The following is a 22,669-nucleotide window of genomic DNA, read 5'->3' as shown; positions in this document are numbered from 1 at the left end:
CAGTGACCTAAACCTCTTGGAGAACAGAAGCTTCCTAACCTTCAATTGAAAGGGAAAACTTGAAATCTATATCTACAAAAAGGACAGAAACCCTACAAAATGTTGTCTTACGGACCTGCCATGGTATAGACATGGATGATTTAGAATTGAAATTCTATTGTGAAAAAAATCATGCCTCAAATGAGAGCTGAAAATGAGAGATGCAAATCAAGTGGACCAGCAAATGGAAGGAGCTTATTTGGAAAGTGTTAGTTGCTCAGTCATGTCTTTGCAACTCCATGGACTGTAGCCTGCCAGGCTCCTCTGACCGTGGAATTTCCCAGGCAAGAATATTTCAGTAGCTTGCCTTCTCCAGGGGATCTCCTGCATTGCAGGTAGATTCAGGGATCAAACCCGGCTCTCCTGCATTGCAGGTAGACTCTTTACCATCTGAGCCACCAAGGAAGCCCATATTTGGAATGGTGGTTCACAAACCCGGACCACTCACCTAGGGAAACATGTCCAAATACAGAGTCCCATGCCCTGTCCCCAGAGAGTCTGATATCTGTAGATCTGGGATGAAACTTGGATCATTTTTTTGAAGCTCTCTCAGTGATTCCGATAAGCATTCAAGTTTGGAAACCAGCCATGTGAAGAATATTCCTTTCCTTCTCCCCATCATCATGTTCCAGGGTCTCCTGGATCTTAGTTCCCTCAGCTTCTGCCAGCCTCAAATTCTAAATCTCAAGTGACAGAAACTCATTTTCTTTAAAATAAAAGGAGGAAGCTGCAGCCACTAAGTGTTGTGCTCGGCGCTATGCCCAAAAAACCTGGGAATTTGACGCTGCATCTGGCCCTGGGCTGCTGGAAGGCTGTGCGGTTTCTTTTGAGCTTGCTGCCTGGTTTATTTTAGGTGTTCGGTCTGCAGGCTAGTAGGCTGACCTCCCTTGGCTATTCCCCAGGGAGCAGGCTACCAGTCTCCTGCTGTCTCTGCAAGCTACAAGGTACAATTTCCAAGCATGGAGGTAATAGGAGCTGACAGTCAGCAATGGCTGGGATCAGAATTAAACCTGGGGAGACAGCGTTCTGGGGAGAAAGAATTCCTGGCACTGAGGCTTTACAAGCGGTCCTGACATTGCTACTCACAAGCTATGTGATTTGGTCACTTTCCGTCTCTGGGTCTCAGTTTCCCTAGCTATGAAACAAGGAGTTGAACTAGGTAAAGGCAGCATGGAATGGTGGAAGGAGTGAGTCCTGGGACCAGGCTTCATCACTAACTTGCTTTGTGACTTTGAGCAAGTGAGTGAACCACTGCACATCAGTCTTCTCATCTACAAACTGAGCCTAACAGTATATCCTTCATAAGGGTTATGTGCCAGTTTAAGGAGACGATATATGCCAAGTGCTTGACTTAAATTCCATTTGAGGTCCTAGGCACACACATACACACTCACACTTTCTCACCCCTAAACCATCAATCTGATGAAGGGGGTGCCAGATTCAGGTAGAGATGGTGAGTTTGAAGGGAGTTTAGGAAAGGGAGAGCTCGCTACTCGAAGGACAGATAAGAAGGAAGGGACATATGAGCTACTTTTGAGCTTGAGTTGGGATTTTAACCAATGCCCAGAATTTTAATAAGCAACTGAAGGAAGAGACCCAGGAGTATAGAGAGAGAGTTAGTAAGTCTGGGTAGGGAAACTGGGGTTTTAATGTCTGTCCTCTCACTGCCTGGCTCTGTGATCCTGCAGATTCTCAGCTTTTTTCTCTGTAAAATGGAGTAGTGGTGAGATTGGATATGATGATGTAGGAGAAGACACTTTGTATGGTGCCTGGAACATGGTGGGTATTCTGTGAATAGAAGGATGGATTTCAGATTAGAAATGTGGCAATGGAAAGAAGAATGCCCAAGCACCTTTATAGGTCACTGAGTGTATTAGTAGAGCTCAGCAATTTCCAGAGTATTCCTAGAACTCTAGAACCCTAAGATGCTCCAGGGAGAAAAAAACTACTCCTTGGTCAATTAACTTTAGGAACGGCAACATGATACGTGTCTCTCTTGAAGATTTGCAATCAATTTCAACACATTAGTGATTCTTCAAAGTTCTAACTTTACTTTCAGCCAGTAGTTCCCAAACTTAATTCCCTTCTCAACCAATTTTCCACATTAAACCTATTAACCTCTCACTGAACTTGGCAGGGGTCTTTCTGGTGTGAAGTAAGGGGAGGGTGGTGAGAAGTTTGGAAAAAATTACTTGGGTTTTGCCTTGTGTTTCCACTGCTTTCAGCTGAGGAACAATCTGTGCAGTAGTGGAGGGAGTGCAGCCTGAGAAGCAAGCCCGCGTTCTTGGAAACAGAGAGAGACCTGTGCTTAAACGCAGTCCCTCCGCTACGAGTCACGCGGCCACGGGCAAATCCCTTCACCTTTCTTTACCTCCAGCTCCTGATCTATAAATTTGCAGCACTCACCTCAACAACCCACTGCAGTATCCTTGCCTAGAGAATTTCATGACAGAGGAACCTAGTGGGCCACAGTCCCTGAAGTTGAAAAGAGTCGGACACAACTGAGCAACTAACACTTTACTTACCTGCAAAGATCATTGTGACAATCAAATGAGCTGATGTACCTGAAGAGGTTAGCATTATGCCTAATACAGAAAAGCGCTCAGTAAGCAGAGAATTGGAGAAGGGAACGGCTGGTATCATTTTCGTTATGCACCATTCAAATATCCTTTGCAACGTCCAGTATGACTCAAACATTGAGCCCTGGGAGTACACATCAGAGTCATCTCTGCCTTCCCCTCTCACATGGGGATCAGCCTAGAGCCCCATCAAGAGGTGAGTAAGCCCATTTCAAAGAAGGCAGTGGTGGGGGCGTCTGATGTGTGCTTTTTCTGAATACAGAACAAAGGAAGAGGGCTCTTTTGGAAGGAGGACTTGTCCTCCCAAACCTGTCTGGGCTGATAGTGTCAACTCTTGCAGTCTGGCAGCTGGCCACTGGGAGATGGAGAATCTGCTTAGTCATTTCTCAACAGCAAGAGCAAGTAGTTTGAAAAAGAAGCCAAATATACCCACTGAGAGGTCCGCCAAGCACCTCTTAAAAAGAGAAACCAGGAGCAGTACAGAACTCTGAGCACCAGGATCTGATCAGGGTCACAGGGCAAAGACACCTGGCCACCAGGGTCAGAGACTCACACCCTGTTCAAGTGCCACCACCCTGGGCTGGGGGAGGTTGGCCAGGTTCATCCCTGACCATCAAACTCAAGTCCCCAGCTCTCTTCCCTTTGTTGAAGCATGTTGGCCACTGGCAGCTGCAGTCTCTGCAGGGATCCTATGATCAGTTTCTCTCCACTGATTTATTAATTACATTCAACATTCATTGAATACTTACTATATGGGAAACACAGTTATATAAAAAAAACAAAAAAAGTCCCTGCATTTATGGAGTTAACATTCTAGTGGAGAGAGACAGAAAGCACACAAGTAAACAAGTAAGAATATAATTCCAGGGAGTGTAAAGTGCTTTAGGGAAAAACTAAAAGGCTGAGAGATCAAAGAATTAGAAGCTAAAAAAGAATGAAGGTGGGTACTCGGCCCCTCAAAGAACAGACATGTGAGCCAAGACCTGAGTGGAGCAAGGGACAGAGCCAGAGAAGATATGGAAAGAGAGTGCCTGAGGCAGAAGGGCTGGAGAGCACCAGAGGGCTGCAACAGAAATGAGCCCAGTATGCAGGAGAGCAGCCAGAATGGCTATAGAAGAGTTGGGAAGAGGACAGGAGGGCAGGAGCGGGTTAGAAATGAGTCAGAAATCCCCCCAGGCCACGGCAAGAAGTTTCATTCCAAGAAGTTGTTGGAAGATTTTTAATGGTGGAAAGGATAAAGAGCTCAACCTGACTGTAATGTGAAAACCAGATGGTAAGAGGGCAAGGGTGGGATCTGAGAGAACAGTTGGCACATCCAGAGCAGAAGTGATGGTGGCTCAAGCTAAGAGGTTGGCAGGGAGGGGTGAGATGTGGGGTGTATTGTGATGATAGAGCAACTGGGCTTGCTCGTCAGTGGGCTACAGGCAACGCTTGGAAGTGAGGTTGATGAAGGGAGACCCTCAGAATAGTGGCCTTCTTCCTGAGATGTAGAAGGCTGCAGGAGGAAAGGTTTGGGGAAAGAAGATACCATGATGTTTTGACAATGGAGTGGGAGGTTCAAGGTGTTTATTGGACTCCCAAGTTGAAGGGCTCACCTGGAACTTTGGTGTATTTGGAGCCCAACTTTCAGCACTGTGGTGATCAGCAAAGGTACTTAAAGCCCTTCAAATCCCCACACTTCGACAAGACTGAACGTAGTCAGAAGAATGCCATTCGGGAATGAGACTTTAGCAAAACATACAACCCAGCCCCTTTGTTTTACAAGATGAATATGGAGGCCCAGAGAAGGGAAGCAACTCACTCACTCAAGATCACACAGCAATTTGCTTACCAGGATCCACACCCATGTCCTCCCTACCCTCCAGGAAACACCCTCCAAGTTTGAGTTCTTTTTCCACTACTCACGACTCCACTGCTCACAAAATTGTTTCACACTGATTTCTTACAGTTTACACACTCCCTAAAAACTTCTCTTGTTCTTCTATGGGGGAAGTTTTCTTCTTTTGTCTAAATTTCTTATCTAACTGAATTTTCTCTACCTCCAGTTTAAGTTCATTTTCTGTTCTAATCACTCTTGTATTATTTTTTCAAACTGTGCGTGATGTTGTTATACCTGACTTTTCAGAAAACCGTGTCAAGTAACTAGGGTAAGTTTTTGGTTGCATTTACGGATGGGGAAACTGAAGCACATAGTCAAGTCATTTACATTCAGTCCCTTAACTAGGTGAAGACACAATAAAAACTAAAACCTTGGGTGTCTTAAGTCTCAGCTCAGGGCTCTTCCCTGTGGCCCAGGAGATCTTTTAAACCCATATCCTGACTCTTCCTCGGTTGATGACTCTTCCAAGCTCTTTATAAACAGAAAGATAATTAACATCACTGCCATCTTTTTTCCCACTCCATACAATCCTTTGTCTTTTTAGCTCTCCTCTCTGTGGACTAGATGGGTCTTCATTGTCCAAACCCTTCTCCTCTTTGTCCAGGCACACAGCTAAACTACACTTCCCAGTCTCCCTGTTGCTAAGCATTTCTTTGTGATTGATTTCTAGTCAACAGAATTTGAGCAAAATTAATGCACACCCTTCACAGTCTGGCCTGTAAAAATATGCTAGCTCAACTGTCCATGCTTTGTCCCACATCAGCTCGATATGCATGAGTCTGGCCACCTTGGAGCCATGTATTAAAGATGGTAGACCCTCAAGATGGAAAGATCCTAGATCCTTCTATCAATACTTGGAGAAAAAGAGACTACCAATCAAGAAAATACATTGACACCTTTTGTAAATAACAAGTAAGCTTCTACCCTGTAAGAACCATTATACATTTTGTGGTCTGTTTGCTACAGTAGCTTATACTGGCCTGGGTTAGAGACAACCTCTTCTGGCCCAAGAAAACACTCTGCAGCACCTAGTGACCACTTTGCAACACTCAAACTCTTAGCTAAAAGTCAAAGTAGAAGAAAGAAGCTCAAAGACCATAGACTATGTCCTTCTTTATCCAAGAAAGGTTCAGAGAAAGAGAGATCTGGCATTGTCTAAGGTCAAGGACACCACCCAAAGGTCTTTGCAAGACTAGACTCATTTTCTGGATTCTCCTCCAGTGCTCTTTTCTGTACAAAACATTGCCATTCTACAGACCAACGGTGAGTACAGTATCCAAGACAGGCTTTAGAACAGGACTTAGACAAAGCTCACTGTCAGAAATGTCTCCTGTAAAACAAACTTGTGGTTACCAAACAGGCTACCGGGATCGGGTGAAGAAGGATAAATTAGGAATTAGAAATTAATATAAACACAATACTATATATAAAATAAGTAACCAACAAGAATCTACTGTTTAGCACAGGAAACTATATTCAGTATCCTGCAATAATGGAAAACAATCTGTAAGAGAATATATATATGCTTTATATATATATATATATATATATAAAATAAAACGGGGGTGGGAGGCCTCCCAGGTGGCACTAGTTGTAAAGAACCTCCTGCCAGTGCAGGAGACATAAGACTTGGGAGTTCAGTCCCTGGGTCAGGAAGATCCCCTGGAGAAGGGCATGGCAACCCACTTCAGAGTTCTTGCCTGGGAAATCCCACAGGCAGATGAGCCTGGTGGGCTACAGTCCATGGGGTCATAAAGAGTCATACAACTGAAACACCTTAGCATGTGTGCATGTGTGTGTGTGTGTGTATGTGTGTAAAACTCAACCATTTTGCTGTACACCTGAAACTAACACTTGTAAATTAACTTTAATTCAATGTTTCAGCATGGTTTTAAAAAAAAAAAGAAAGACAGAAATGTCTTCTGCAGTTGTAACCCAACTCTCCCTGTCAGTAGTTCACGTTCACCCATTCGTACTATGTCCTCAAAGAAGCTGACAAGTGTCTCATCATCTGCCTTCCTATAATAACCTTCCTGACATTAAAGGGTGAGTACCATATGGGCTTCCCTGGTGGCTGAGACGGCAAAGTGTCTGCCTGCAATGCGGGAGACCCAGGTTCAATCCCCGGGTTGGGAAGATCCCCTGGAGAAGGAAATGGCAATCCACTTCAGAGTTCTTGCCTGGGAAATCCCACAGGCAGAGGAGCCTGGTGGGCTACAGTCCATGGGGTTGCAGAGTCAGACATGACTGAGGAACAGACACACATCCTACAGCCCCTCCATTCTCATTTTTCCAGCACAGCGATAGTCTCACAGCATGTCTCATTTTCTAAGAAGTAAAACCAATCATGACCGTAAGAGCCCCATAACCGTGGTGGCAGAGGTTGAAATGCTGGTCCACCCTGAACTAGCCACATCATCTGGTTGTTTCCTCCACCACCCAGCAGGGCCTGCATTCTTCACGCACAGGACAGCCACTCAGGCAGGAAGAGAAGGATGGGCTTTTGTTGAGAGATGGTTGTGCTGATGGTTTGTGTTGGTTTGTGATGGTTTGCAATCAATCTTGCTATAAATATTCTACCCACTCCCACATTCCCTGAAGCCTTCTGGACACTAAAATGTAGTCCACAGTGCTAGCACTATTTCAGGCAGAGAGTAAACAAATATGCTTTGCCAAGACTGTCCCCAGGGGTCTTGAACCTTTCTTGATCCACATCCCTATCAATAAAGCACTTTAATCACATGCCTATAATATATCTAGTGAAATATTAATATATATAATATATATTGGGTTTCCCTGGTGACTCAGATGGTAAAGAATCTGCCTGCAATGCAGGAGACTCAGGTTCAGTCCCCAGGTTGGGAAGATCCCCCCGAGAATGGAATGGATACCCACCCCAGTATTTTTGCCTGGAGAATTCCATGGCTAGAGGAGCCTGGCAGGCTGTAGTCCATGGGATCGCAAAGAGTCAGACACAACTAAGGGACTAACACTATCCACTACATTATATTATATATTGAAATGTTTAATAGATACATATTTAGGTATAGTTGAGTACCTATGTAATATTTCAATAGATATTTAAATAATATCTGTTGCTGTTTAAATAAAAATTATATCTACTGGGGCTTCCCTGGTGACAATGGTAAAGAATCCACCCTCCAGGGTAGGAGACATGGGTTCAATCCCCGGTCCGGGAAGATCCCACATGCCATGGAGCCTCTAAGCCAGGGCACCGCAGCCACTGAGCCTGTGCGCTAGAGCCCAGGAACCACAACAAATGAGCCCATGAGCTGCAGCTGCTGAAGCTTGAACTCTCTAGAGCCTGGACCTAGAGAGAGAAGAACAAGAGAAGCCTCTGAAATGAGAGGCCTGTGAACCACAGCTAGAGAGTAGCTCCCGCTCTCCCAGCTAGAGAAAGGCCCAAGCAGCAATGGAGACCCAGCACAGCCAAATAAATACATTAAATTATTTCTTTTTTAAAAAGAAATAAAATCTATTGAAATATTTATAAGGACACACATGTGCTATACACAAATTACTTATGTGAATGATACAGTTTTCACAAAAATGGGAACGGTTAAAGGACAAGATAAAAAGACCAGCATGAATAAAAGTGCTAACTATTTCCTCCCTGGCCACAGTGGGCCTTTCTGCACAGCCCGCTCTTTGGAGAACACTTGGTTCATCAAAGTTTTTGAACTGAAGTCACAAACTGGCAACCAAGAGGCCAAATGTAGCCCACAAATGTGTTTGCTTTGGCCTGAATAATGTTTTCTAAATTTTCTATTAGTCCCCAACATGTAAAAAATTGGACCAATTCATGTACAAATCTTAGAGATTTTTGAAATTCATTTTATTCACTGCTTTATCCCTGGTGCCTGGAGCATAATAGGCACTCAATAAACACTTGTTTCATTGAATTTCCAACTTCTCTCAAAAAAATCATGCTGATACATATTCCTGGCAATACCACCTGGAGCTGAGTAGTGAATGCCCCCTCTACCAGGATGTGGGCTCACCAATCCTAAGTCATAGACCCCATCACTCACTAACAAAGCCCTGTAACCAACCAGCTTCACTCACACCACCTATTATATGCCTGGTAACTGAACAATTGCTTCTGTCTTAGGACTTCTTGGTTACATGATAGCCTTGGTCACCCTCCATGAGATCAGACCAAACCAATATTCCATCTGGAGTCCAAAGATACAGGCTGGAGTATGATTCTGTCAATTACCATTCTTGGGGGATTTGCTCTCTGAGCCAAAATCTCCTACCTGGAAAATGGGAACTGCAATACCTTTTTTCAAAGGTTGTTTGAAAATCAAAATAAATGAAATCATATTTGTGGGCTGTTTTGTAAATTGTAAAGTATTACAGAAATTAGAATACAGGCTCAGACAGTAAACAATCTGCTTGCAATGCAGGAGACCCAGGTTCGATTCCTGAGTTGGGAAGATCCCTGGAGAAGGGAATGGCTTACCCACTCCAGTATTCTTGCCTGAAGAATTCCATGGAGAGAGGAGTCTGGCAGGCTACAGTCCATGGGGTTGCGAAGAGTCGGACATGCCTTAGCAACTAACACTTTCACTTTCATCACTGTAACAGGTGTGTTCATCTACCAGGAGGACTAGCTGAGATTTAGGGATGAAACGGACCACATTTCCCTATATTAACTATATATATCTCTATGCCTCTCCCCTCCATCCCACCACTCTGATTTTCAGATGTACTGGGAAGACAAATGATGGGATAGGCCAAAAGTAAGGAATAAGCCACCACCCAAAAAGCTGGGTTCAATTTCTCCTAACAAGAATGACTCTTTTGTTTTCTCTCTTTCTCATATATAAGTCACTAACAGTTTGTGACTTGTCAGACCCAGGTCTCCATGCCTTGCTCCCAAAGACCAAAGTTATTCCCAGTGTCTTTCTGCACCTAATCCTAAGAGCTAATACCTACAACCTCCACCTTTATCTCCTTGAGTCTAGACCTGTTATGAGCTCCTAATCTTGTTGTTTGGGCTTCCCTTGTGGCTCAGAGGTTAAAGCGTCTGCCTCCAATGCAGGAGACCCGGGTTCAATCCCTGAGTGGGGAAGATCCTCTGGAGAAGGAAATGGCAATCCACTCCAGTATTCTTGCCTGGAGAATCCCATGACGGAGAAGCCTAGTAGGTTACAGTCCACGGGGTCTCAAAGAGTCGGACACGACTGAGCGACTTCACCTTAATCTTGTTGTTCACCCACTGGAAATAAGCCTGAGAGCTTTTCTCTTCCACCTTTTTATCAGCAGAGAAACTATTTCTCTTACATATAAGACTATCTTCGCAGCAACGTTCCCGTGACATACACATAGACACACACACACAAACCACACACTCTCTTCTCCCTCTGGCTCTCCCATAAATATTTGCCAGCTATCGGCTGATCCATATAAAATAACCAATATTCAGCCATTTCTGACCTAGGAAAGGGGGCAATTTTATCAGTGCCGTATCAATGTATTTAATCCAGAGACTCAGGCTTGGGGGTTTCTGTAACCTCTGAATCTTCCTGTTTTTAAGCCAAAGCCAGTTGTTCTTATCCATTTCCCACGGTGATTGCACTGAGTCTCTGAGAAAAATGCTTCAGCATCTCAAGTATGCTGGGGAGTTTCCTTCCTCATGGACCTATAGTTGCCAGACAATTCCGTGAACTAAAAATTCTGGTCAAAATATAGATTCTAGATGCAACGGATTCTTGCCTGTTCAGCCTCTTCCTGTTCCCTGGGGAGAAAGGGTGTGGATAATCTATAAAGTGTGCACTGCTGTCTTGGGATTAAGAAGTGAAAGCCTCTTTAAGGAAGCAGAGCATCAGCTCAGGATCCCCCAGGTCCCACCATTTTGGAAGCCCCCTCCCATTTCTCCTCCTTCTGTTCTTTTAGCCCTTTGTGAAGAGATCCCCAAATTCCCTATCTCAGGCTTCTTTGGTTCTGTCCATCAGCAGGAGCTCTCTTTGCTAACTGCTCCATCACCTAAAGCCCTCCCTAGATGTTGCCCACTCTTCAACCCAATGGAGAAAATGGGGAGTCTCAGGAAAGCTGGTGGAATCCCCCAACTTCCCACGGGTATTGGGAAATGCTATGTATAATATTAGCAGAAATCTCGTGGTGTTAAACATAGTTCTGTCTGTTGTGGGGTCCCTATTTAACAGGCAAATTCCCCACATATTAAGCATTTCTGAAACTGTTCCTTAGAATGCTAGTGTTCTAAGAGATATTCTTGAGTGTTCCTAAAACAGGAGTGCTTTGATCAAAAAAGTTTGGCAATCCCTATATGCCATTACTGGCCCCTTGTAGGAATTTCATAACACACAGCTTCACATTCAAGATTTTGAGAGATCTTGCAGAGGAAACCCTATGTAACTTCATTTGATCTAGTGTTTCCTAAACTTATTCAGCAAAGGAACCCTCTTCTTCCATGAAAATTATTTTTATCATTTCCTGGGCCTTTACGTTTCATAAAATACACTTTGTGAAATCCTGCTTTATCTTGTGAGAGAAGATACATACTTCACCTTCCCTTTAGAAAATAGAGCCGGTGAGGATGCAGGGCCCCTTATCCAAGCCCACCACCCCTGGAGTGAGCACCACTCATGAGTCTTGCAAATGGCTTTCCTCCCCCCATCCTGCACACATGCAGTGTCTTCAAAGAGCAAAGGTTTTCCAAATGCCTGTTCTAGCGCATGACCCCTCATTCATCTGGGCCTTGAGAAACCCAACACGAGCCTTCGACAGACATGGTTAAGACAAGGAGATCCAAGAGGCGTCCACCCAAAAGAGAAGAATCTGAACGTCCAAGTGTGAGACATTCTCTTTAGTCCCATTGCCCAATTTTGATTAGACACACCCTGCTCTCCAAATTCATGCATAAGGGCTTTAACTCGTCCCACCCAGGTGGGAAGCCCTTAAGGACCATGCCGAAACCACAGACTTGGATGTGGTGTGCCTTAGTCAAATTCCTTGTGATTCATCTGGATCCCACATTTTAGCATTTCAATCCGCTTTCCTGTTTATTATTCTGTTCCGTCTATGGAATTTATCTCCCCACCTAGAACGTAAATTCCAGGACGCTTGAATCCATATCTTATCCTTCCTCTCTTTGTCCCTAAAGTATCTATCTCTCAATAGTAGGTACAGTGCTGCTGCTGCTACTTCTGCTAAGTTGCTTCAGTCGTGTCTGACTCCGTGCGACCCCATAGATGGCAGCCCACCAGGCTCCCCCATCCCTGGGATTCTCCAGGCAAGAACACTGGAGTGGGTTGCCATTTCCTTCTCCAATGCATGAAAGTGAAAAGTGAAAGACACTCAGTCATACCCGACTCTTAGCGACCCTATGGACTGCAGCCTTCCAGGCTCCTCCATCCATGGGATTTTCCAAGCAAGAGTACTGGAGGGGGGTGCCAGTAGGTACAGTGGAAATACTTAATAAACAATATTAAATTGAACTTAACAGAATTCCCTCTGCTTTTTGTCTATTCCAAGGAAGAAGGGTGGTAAAATAGGAAATTTCTCTTAACCTATCTCCTCTAATAGACTCTTATGTGTGTTAGTTGCTCAGTCGTATCTGACTCTTTGCAACCCCGTGGACTATAGCCTGCCAGTCTCCTCTGTCCGTGGAATTTCCCAGGCTAAAATACTGGAGGGAATTGCCTTTTCTTTCTCCAGGGGATCTTCCCCTGGCAAGAATATTGGAATGGATTGCCATTTCCTTCTCCCGGATATCTTTGTGACCCAGGGCTCAAACCTGGGTCTCCTGCATTTCAGGTAGACGCTTGACAGTCTGAGCCACTGGGGAAGCCCAACAAACTCATAGACTCAACCAATACCCTCTCTTCCCACTGAGATGTAAACTAGACAAACCCACAGTATACTGACTGCTCACAGCCACAAGGCCAAGCTCTCATGCCCTAATGCACTTCTGTTCTCACTGATTGCTTGCTTATTGACAGTCAGGTGTGTTCCCAAACTTGTCCGTGCCGGTTGTATGTGTTACTATAGTTGTAAGTTTTAAATAAAGTTACTGGGATGGACATTTGTTTTCCACTGGGTGGTCTCTATTTGCCTCTCCAGTTGCATTCTCTACTCTGCTCGGTGCCCAGGGAGGCTGACCTTTACAGACTGGACCAATCAAGCCTCCTTGGCCTCTGGCCTCTGGTTGGTTCCTACCAATGGGAGTTATCTATAGGAAGTGGAAGGTGGAAGGAAAGCAAGGTTGGGCTATTTACCCACCCCACACCCCTACTCTCTCCTTGCAGGTCTGGAAATTGATAGCGACTGAATTCTTCTCACAGAAACCATTGCACCTGCCAGGCAGCTATCCCTTGTAGCTACATGACATCATTACACGCAGGGGCGGGAGCAGGCTCCCACAGTGCCAGGCACCGTGTGCCTCACACCACTGCTTGCTCTCCCTCAACACTGTCCACACTGTGCACTCCCTTTGCTAAACTCTTTTTAACCATCTCTTCTGGTACCAGCTTTTTTCTGCCTCCCCCTGCAAACCCCGACTAGTCCACCTACCAACCAGCATTCCTTTCCCTCTTCTTTTCTGACAGAGCCCGTTTGCTCTAATTCCAGGATTCCAAGTGGTTCAGGGAGCATTTCCTTCATGCCAGAGGAGAACTTTAAATATATATAATACATATTGTCATTTATTTCTTCATTTCTCCCTGGGGCAGGTACTTATTACAGGTTACGGGGTATCCATCTCAAGAGTTTGGTTTGATAAATTTGGTTCAGACCTCCTTTCTCAGGGGCTTCCCTGGTGGCTCAGATGGTAAGGAACCTATTTACAATGCAGGAAACCCAGGTTCAATCCCTGGGTCAGGAAGATCCCCTGGAGAAGGAAATGGCTACCCATTCCAGTATTCTTGCCTGGAGAACTCTATTGACACAGGAGACTGGCGGGCTAGAGTCCATGGAGTTTTAAAGAGTCAGACACGACTGAGTGACTTTTTTTTTTTTTTTCCTTTCTCAGGAGGCCTGCTTTTATGGTCAATTGGACCATGGGTACCCTGGAGCAGAGATGGGTCATATTAGTTACTCTTCAGACTTAGGCTTTCTGTCATTAAAATTAAAAGATGCTTGCTCCTTGGAACAAAAGCTGTGACAAACCTAGACAGTGTATTAAAAAGCAGATACATTACTTTGCCGACAAAGGTCTGTATATTCAAAGCTATGGTTTTTCCAGTAGTCATGTATGGATATGAGAATTGGACCATAAAGAAGGCTGAGTGCTGAAGAACTGATGCTTTCAAACTGTGGTGTTGGAGAATACTCTTGAGAGTCCCTTGGAGTATAAAGAGATCAAACCAGTCAATCCTAAAGGAAATCAACCCTGAATATTTATTGGAAGGACTGATGCTGAAGCTGAAGCTTCAATACTTTGGCCACCTGATGCAAAGAGACGACTCAATGGAAAAGATCCTGATGCTGAGAAAGATTGAGGGCAGGAAAGGGAACAACAGAGAATGAGATGGTTGCATGGCAACACCGACTCAATGGACATGAGTTTGAGCAAGCTCCAGGAGTTGGTGATGGACAGGAAGCCTGGCATGCTGCAGTCCATGGGGTAGAAAAGAGTCAGATATGACTGGGCAACTGAACAACAACAACTACAGACCTAGGCAGTCCCTGGCAAAAATTAGTGGAATTGAGCTCAAATATTAAAGTTGGGTTGATTCATAAAGGCTCTCACCGATTCCTAGAGAGCACTGGTTGCCCAAATTCTCAGCCTCTGGTGCAGAAATGCAGGAGCTAAGGTTTCCACTAAGATTTGTCAGTGAGTCCCTCTTCCTACGGGCTGCCTTGCTTGGGATGTCTTTAACGATATAGAATTCCCTTCACCTCATCTGTGCAAATCAGAGCCCAGAGGAGCAGCAACAGGTGGAAGGATCCTATAAACAGAGGCTTGCCACTGAGACATATGGAAACATTTTGTCCCCTCTTACAGCAGACCTTTAGCCACTTGCCTCCCCATAGCATTCCATTTTCACATTTTCCACACATCTGCTATGTGCTAAGCACTGTGCTTTTATGTAGATTCATTCACTTCACGAAGGACAGAAATTCCAGATTATCCCTGGGCTGGTGAGGATGGGGAATGATCTTGGGTAAGTCCCTGGCCTGTTTCCAAATCTCTAAAATGAGTGGGTGTGCTAGATCGATCTCTCAGGATTCTTCCAGTCCAAATTTGCTAAAATGCTATACAGCTCTGAGATCGAGTTTCTCCTTCCAGAATAAGCACCAGTAAACCTTTCTTAAACTGAGCTTCCCCATCTGAGAGGGGAGCCTGAGCCCAGGGCTTGAGTGCAAGAGACATAGTTTTTTGTTTTCTTTTGCTTCATTTCTGAATCAGCTAATGTTGCTAAATTCTTTTTTGTTTGTTTCTATGGGAGTATAGCTGCTTTAAAATGTTGTGCTAGTTTCTGCTGTACAGCAAAGTGAATCAGCTAAACGTATGCATATGTCCCCTCTTTGTCACCACAGAGCATTGAGTAGAGTTCCCTGTACTATACAGGAGGTTATCATTAGTTATCTATCGCATAGTAGTGTAGAAGTGAAGTGAAGTGAAGTCGCTCAGTTGTGTCCGACTCTTTGCGACCCCGTGGACTGTAGCCTACCAGGCTCCTCAATCCATGGAATTCTCCAAGCAAGAATACCGGAGTGGGTTGCCATTTCCTTCTCCAGGGGATCTTCCCTGTGTCAAATCCCTATCTCCTAATTCACGCCCTCTTCCCCCACCTTGCCTTGGGGTCCATACATTTGTTCGCTACGTCTCTGTCTCTATTTCTGCTTTGCGAATAGGTTCATCTGTACCATTTTTCTAGATTCCACATATATGCATTAATATATAATATTTGTCTTCAGGAAGCTTAGTTTTTGAAGTGATCCCAAGAAATAGGAGTGGGGCAGTGGGAGGAAGGGAGGGAGGGAGTCTAACACAAGGGTGCGTTGTTGAGCTAGTCACCACTCTAGGAAACTGAGGCTCAGTCTCACTGGTATCCTCTGAAGAGCCAGATAGAACGCATTCACAATTCCATGCGCTGGAGGGATGGAAAGAGAGAATATTTTACATCAGCTCCCATCCCACTGGTCATGGGTTGTCCCATGGGAGTTAACTTCCTCCCTCTTCCCAGGGTGCACTTTGACAGTGACCAGCAGTTCTGTATAGTAACAACAGAAAAGTGCCAGCAAGAAGCAAGCTTGCAGCTTAGCGGAAGACTGCCAGAGGCTAAATGATAGGCCAAGAGGATGTACAATTAGGGTTTGCCAGATTTAACAAAAATAGAATATGCTCACTTAAATTTGAATTTTCAAATCAACAATGAATTCAATATTTGGGACATGCTTATGCTAAATAAATTACTTGCTATTGATCTGAAATTCAAATTTGACTGAGTGTCCCACATTTTTTACGGCAACTTTGTGTGCAATGCACAGTTGGGAATAGAAGGCAGACCATGCTAAGCCCCAGCCCTACCTCTCCAGTCTCCTTTAAGGAATTTACCTATCTGCCTTGAAGACCTTTAAATTTCCCATTTCTCCAAACTTCTGATATAGAAGTAGCTGAATTATGAGTGATGACCTGCTCTGTACAAGGCCAGAGAGGTAACGGGGAAAACGCAGCCAGGTAAGATGAAATGAGACACAAAATTTCTAATTCTTTGGGGACTCAAAGCCCAGAAAAGGAATCCTGTGCTTGTACTGATAAGACTTCAGGTTGAGCAAATCCAGGCTGGTGCTGGGCTCCCCACCATGTCCCTCCGTGGCTGTGAATATCTTCAAGAATGCCAAGACCTACAGGGAATGAAAGAACAGAAATACGAATTTTCATTAATAATGAAGATAAGAATGACAAAAGCCAATATTTTTTCCTGCAAATCCTTTTGTTGTTTTCAAGCAGACCTCTCCAAAGTACCAAATGTGATCATCTTAAAAGCGCTAGAGTTAGATGTTTCTTATTTTGAGTTCAGGAATTTAAACCCTTAAAAAACAATGCTTTTGTGATGTCCTAGAAGGATGGGATGCGGGGGCGGGGGTAGGAAGGAAGCTCAAGAGGGAAGGGATACATGTCTAAATATAGTTGATTCACTTTTTTGGACAGCAGAAACAAACACATTGTAAAGCAATTATACTCCAATAAAAAGTCTTTGATAAAAAATATTTTAAAATCATAAATAGAAAAAATAATGCTATCTATATCTTTTTTCTTGTAGCTTCAAAATTTCCAGAACTTTCGCATTGTTCTTTAGTGAGGCCTCATCAACCCTATGCTTTCAGAAGCCTGCTGCCCTTCTGCCCAGGTTCTTAATCCAACCACAGTGACAGTTCCACTTGAGTCCCAGGACTTTGTTCCTCATCCCCAGTGAGAATGAAGCTGAATTGTATAGGAGTTGGAACCTTGAATCTATCTCACACCCAGGACCTCTGGTCAAGAGGCTGCAGCTATACACTCACCTCATACAGGATCAACCCCATCAGCAGATGTCTGGGCTGTAAGAATTTCAGAGCATGGCTCCTGTTGAGTCTGAGTTTCCAAAAGTGGGATGGAAAGGGCCATGGAATATCTTGGCAAGACTCCCTATTCCATCAATAAACATGCTCCATTCCACAGGTGGAAGGCAACTGGTCTAAGATTCACAACTGCATTTCATCATTTGAGAGAATCAAAAGAAGAATTCGATACTTCTTCCATTAACTCAACAATAGCTTCATCCCACAGCCCCATCCTTCCCTCTGATTGTATTGTCTCCTTGATATTTGTGTTACTCCATTGTGGCAGGAGCTTGGGTGTTATAACAAACACAGCTCCCCTACATAATCCACAGGGGCCAGTTTTCAGAAACTACTGTGGTGAGCATTTATTCTTAACCACACAGAAGAGCCTCATGCTGCCCAGGGCAATACCATGAACATCTCACTATAGAGGAAATCTGCATTCATTTCATTCCCTGTCCATCACCAACTTCTAGAGTTCACTCAAACCCATGTCCATTGAGTCGCTAATGCCATGCAACCATCTCATCCTCTGTTGTCCCCTTCTCCTCCTACCTTGAATCTTTCCCAGCATCAGGGTCTAGAACCTTAGCTTGCCTAAAAATGGACGAGTGATCTCTGCCCAACTTATTGTGAGGAGCAAATGACCTCCCTTGTTTCATGCAGTAGCCACTAGCCACATGTGGTTCTTTAAGCTGAAACATAAATAAGATAAAGTAAAAATGCAATTCCTTATCCTCACAAGCCACATTGCATGTGCTCAGTGGCCACATGTGACTGCTGCTGCTAAGTCTCTTCAGTCGTGTCCAACTGTGTGCGACCCCAGAGACGGCAGCCCACCAGGCAAGAACACTGGAGTGGGTTGCCATTTCCTTCTCCAGTAGCTACCATATTGGACAGGACAGATACAGAACATTGATCCATCACAGAAAATGCTATTCCTCAAGTCTGCCAGAGGATACTCAAAACACATCAGCCATGGCGTCCTTCATAGTTTGGTCCCAACCTTCCTGTCCAGGTTCTTCTCCAGTCACACCCAACCATCTGCTCCTTTATACTCTCCACCAAATCACGTGTTCTTCCTGGCTGTTACTTCCACCGTGACTTGCTTCCTGTGGTTTTCTTGTTGAGAATGCCCTCCCTACCCTGGATCCCATGCTTTCCAAAAACCAGTTTTCAAAAACTACCGTGGTGAACATTTATTCTTAACCACACGTCAGAGCCTCATGCTGCCCAGGGCAATAACCATGAACATCTCACTATAGAGGAAATCTGCATTCAAATCCTGGTTCTGATATTTAACAGTCACGTAACTTTGGGCTGCTCTTGTCTGCCTAGAAAACCCTGCTCACTCCCAGGCCCAACGCAAAAAATTCCTCCTTGGGGGCAGTGTCCGCCATGCTCCCGGAAAGAATCAGTCAATCCTCTTTCTCCAGGTCCTCTATTGATGACTCCATTACAACATCTCCACCCTGAGACCAACATGTGCTGATCTCTGAAGGCCTTGAGGGCAAAGAATGGGTCTCATTCATCTTTGTGCCCCAAAGCTGGGAAGAGTAGAGATCTTGGCCAATATCAGCACCACAGATCTCACTACCACCACGCTCCCTCAGCTCACCGGTTCCCAGTGCTGGCTCAGTCTTAGCTATACATTTTTCAGGGAAAGGTTTCCCCATAGGCTGCTGGTTCCCTCCAAGCCAGCAAAGCTGTGGAGGGAAGCTGGAGGTGGAAGGCGGGGCTCAGGCCGGGTCAGTGGCCACGGGGAAGAGGTCAGTTGAAGAAAGCCGGCCCCAAGGGGAAGCGCTGGAGGGAATGATAAGTGCAGTCTCAGAACACATACACTGACCTTTCTCTCCCGGTGGAATACTCTCTGCCTGACCTCTCTAACGACCAGCGCCTCTGGCTCTTCCCTCCTCCCACTTGGGCATTCTCCTAGGGCACTGCCCCCACGTGCCTCCCCACAGGCCCTGGGGCCAGCAGAGCCTCCTGCAGCTCAGTGTCCCCTGTGCCTGCTTCAGGATCCCTTCCAAACGAGTACATCTCTACACCACCTCCCCCACCCATGTCTTCTCCCATGTTCTTTTGTTTTCTTTCCTACAAATGTCACATTAGGATGCTTTAATTTTTTTTAGGTCTTTATCGAATTTGTTACCATAGTGCTTCTGTTTTATGTCTTGGTTTTTTGGCCACAGGCATGTGGGCTCTTGGCTCCCTGACTAGAGATCAAACCCGTACCTCTTGCAGTGGAAGGTGAAGTCCTAACCACTGGACCACCCGGGAAGTCCCCTCTTGTGCTCTATTTTTTTTTTAATAGGCTATGCAAATCAGCTAAATAAGAGAAACATATATACGTTAAGTAGTATACCTTGTCTAAGTTCTTAGTCTTCTTTTTTTCTCATACAATTATTTTATTACAATTATATAAGATACTATAAACCAAGTGCTTTCCAAGATTTTGATTTGGGGAAGAATTTTAAAGATACACATTTTTCTTTAAGAAAGAAAGTTGAAATCACAATACATTTGAGACCTCTTACTCCATTAGCTCTTTTTCCATTCATTCTTGGGAAGAAAGTCTTTTCTTTTTTGTTGTTGTTCAGTTGCTAAAGAGCCTCTTGATGAAAGTGAAAGAAGAGAGTGAAAAAGTTGGCTTAAAACTCAACATTTAGAAAACTAAGATCATGGCATCCGGTCTAATCATTTCGTGGCAAATAGATGGGGAAATAATGGAAACAGTGACAGACTTTATTTTCTTGGGCTCCAAAATCACTACAGATGGTGAGTGCAGCCATGGAATTAAAAGACGCTTGCTCCTTGGAAGAAAAGCTGTGAGCAACCTAGACAGCATATTAAAAAGCAGAGACAAAGGTTCGTCTAGTCAAAGCTATGATTTTTCCAGTAGTCATGTATGGATGTGAGAGTTGGACTATAAAGAAAGCTGAGTGCCGAAGAATTGATAGCTTTTGAACTGTGGTGTTGGAGAAGACTCTTGAGAGTCCCTTGGACTGCAAGGAGATCCAACCAGTCAATCCTAAAGGAAATCAGTTCTGAATATTCATTGGACGAACTGAAGCTGAAACTCCAATACTTTGGCCACCTGATACAAAGAACCGACTCAATTAAAAAGACCCTGATGCTGGGAAAGATTGAAGGCGGGAGGAGAAGGGGACGACAGAGGATGAGATGGTTGGATGGCATCACGGATGTGATGGACATGAGTTTGAGTAGGCTCTGGGAGTTGGTGATGGACAGGGAAGCCTAGCGTGCTGCAGTCCATGGGTTCACAAAGAGTTGGACACGACTGAGTGACTGAACTGAACTGAGTCATAAAGTTACGTGGGACTCTTTGTGACCCCATGGACTGCAGCATGCCAGGCTTTCCTGACCTTTACCATCTCCCAGACCTTGCTCAGATTCATGTCCATTGAGTCAGTGATGCCATCCAACCATCTCATCCTCTGTTGCCCCTTTCTCCGCCTGCCCTCAATCTTTCCAGGCATCAGGATCTTTTCTAATGAGTCGGCTTTTCACATCAGGTGGCCAAAGTCTTGGAATTTCAGCAACAGTCCTTCCACTGAATATTCAAGCTTGATTTTCTTAAGAATTAGCTGGCTTGATCTCCTTGCTGCCCAAGGGACTCTCAAGAGTCTTCTCCAATACCACAATTCAAAAGCATCTTTCTTTTTTTAGGTTACTAACTTTTTTAATTAATTAGTATATACTTTAAAATTTCTCACCTAGGTAGCATTACATTATTGTTTCACATGTACAACATTATACCTCTAGTCCTGTATTACTCTACAATGTCCTCACCACCACCAATTTCTTCATCTTTCACCGAGCAGCTGATTTCCTCTACTCCTTTGTTGTTTTTTCAGTGACCACCCCACCATCCTTCCAGCTTCCTGGCTAGAAACCTCCCATCAAACTCTTCTTCTTCCTTCCTTCTCCTCCAAGATCACCTCCTGCCATCAGTCAGAAAGTCCTGCCCATCCAACCCCTGCAGTGGCCTGAATTCTGCCTCTGGACTTAGTGGGCCCCCATGTCTTCTCGGGTGGACCATATCACTGTAACAGCATCCTAACCAGGGTTTCCTTCTCTAACCTGTGGTCCTTTCCATCCACGTTGTCAGAACTATCCTCCTAAAATGCAAATTGTTCTCCTCTGGCCTCTGCCCTCCACCATTGCCCGGAAGGGCCAAACGCAAGCCAATCTCCTTAAACAAATATTCAGGTTCCTCCCAGATCTGACTCTCACTTACCTTGGCAGCCTTCCCTTCTCTGGGACACACCATCCACTTCTCCACCTGTGTGCCTTTTCGCTGCCTCCCTCATCCCCAGCACCCACCCTACACTTGCACAAGGGCTTCCAAGTTCAGCTCAGACATCAGCCCCTCCGTGTGATCCTGGAGGCAAGCTGCCATTGGGTTCCCACCCAGCTTGCACACATACAAGCTGAGGGACCTCAGGAAAGTTACCAAATCCCACCATGGCTCATTTTCCTCATCTGTAAAATGGGACCATAGCATTGCCTACCAGTTGTTAGAAGATTGAATGACCTACTTCATTAAAAGTGTGTAGCATCACACTTGGCACACCTGGGTTGTTTTTCTTTCTACCTTTGGTGATGGTGCCTCCCAGGAAGATGTCTCAGACTCTTCAACCACAGATTGCTTGAATCTCAGGTACAGGGCTTGATTATTTGGCTCTGTAATGAAATTGTTTTTGCCTGAAGACTTTTTCCAGAAGACTCAGGAATCCAGCCTGGTTGGCCGGTCACCTCCCAAGCGCAGCCGGCACACAGTAGACCCCATAAAACCTTCTGCTCAGATCCTGCCACCACCCCCCCACCCCCGCCGACTTCCAATAAAATTCTTTTTATTTATTTTTTCCCCTCTCTGAATGGTTTACTTTTTTTTTAATGGGAGTATAGTTGCTTTACCATGTTGTATTAGTCTCTGCTGTACAACAACGTGAATCAGCCATATGTATACACATATCCCCTCCCTTCTGAGCCTCCCTCCCACGCCCCCATCCCAGCCCTCTAAGTCCCCACAGAGTACTGAGCTGAGCCCCTTGTGCTCTGCAGCAGTTTCCCACTAGTTATCTATTTTACACACGGTGCTGTATGCACACAGACTATTCTAATTCGTCCCACCCTCCCTTTCCCCTGCTGTGTCCACGGTCCATTCTCTTCGTCTGCATCTCCATTCTGGCCCTGTAAGTATGTTCATCAATACCATTTTTCTAAATTCCATGTATATGTGCTAATATATAATATTCAAAGGTCTTTTTAATTATGACTCCACAGGGATCACTCATGAGACTGTGGGGAATGGAGAAAGTATTTCTGAGACAAATGTGTGAGAGTGGGTGACCAAGCCTGTGTGAGTCTGCTTGAAATCGTGTGTGAGTGAGAGAATGTATGGAAGGCAGTGTACGTGAGTCTGTGTTTGAATGAGTGAATGAGAATGTATGTGTGAGTGTGCGTCGGACCAGGCTGCTTTCCAGTACAAATCCTGTTGTTTTCCTGTCCCTTCTGCTATCCCTAGAGTCAAAATTTCCATATGTCTGTCAGCAGTCAAAGCATAACCATGCAGAGCTACAAAAGACTCAGCAACTTATTTCTACTACTC

The 22,669-nt window shown here is 44.8% G+C and overlaps 1 long non-coding RNA gene across 1 annotated transcript in view; it reads right to left on the bottom strand.

Moving 5' to 3' along the window:
- Positions 1 to 8,331: 8,331 nt before the first annotated feature.
- LOC114113222 (uncharacterized) overlaps positions 8,332 to 22,669 on the bottom strand; it is a 96,241-nt gene continuing 81,903 nt past the window's right edge. Inside the window, exon 4 of the long non-coding RNA XR_006058842.2 lies at positions 8,332 to 16,335. This is a non-coding gene — a long non-coding RNA (uncharacterized LOC114113222). The remainder of the gene's footprint in view (positions 16,336 to 22,669) is intronic.

The sequence above is a fragment of the Ovis aries genome, chromosome 2 (assembly GCF_016772045.2).
Source record: "Ovis aries strain OAR_USU_Benz2616 breed Rambouillet chromosome 2, ARS-UI_Ramb_v3.0, whole genome shotgun sequence".
NCBI lineage: Eukaryota > Metazoa > Chordata > Mammalia > Artiodactyla > Bovidae > Ovis > Ovis aries.
The sequence above is the reverse complement of the archived record's forward strand: the minus strand, read 5'-3'. Positions and strand labels throughout refer to the sequence as shown.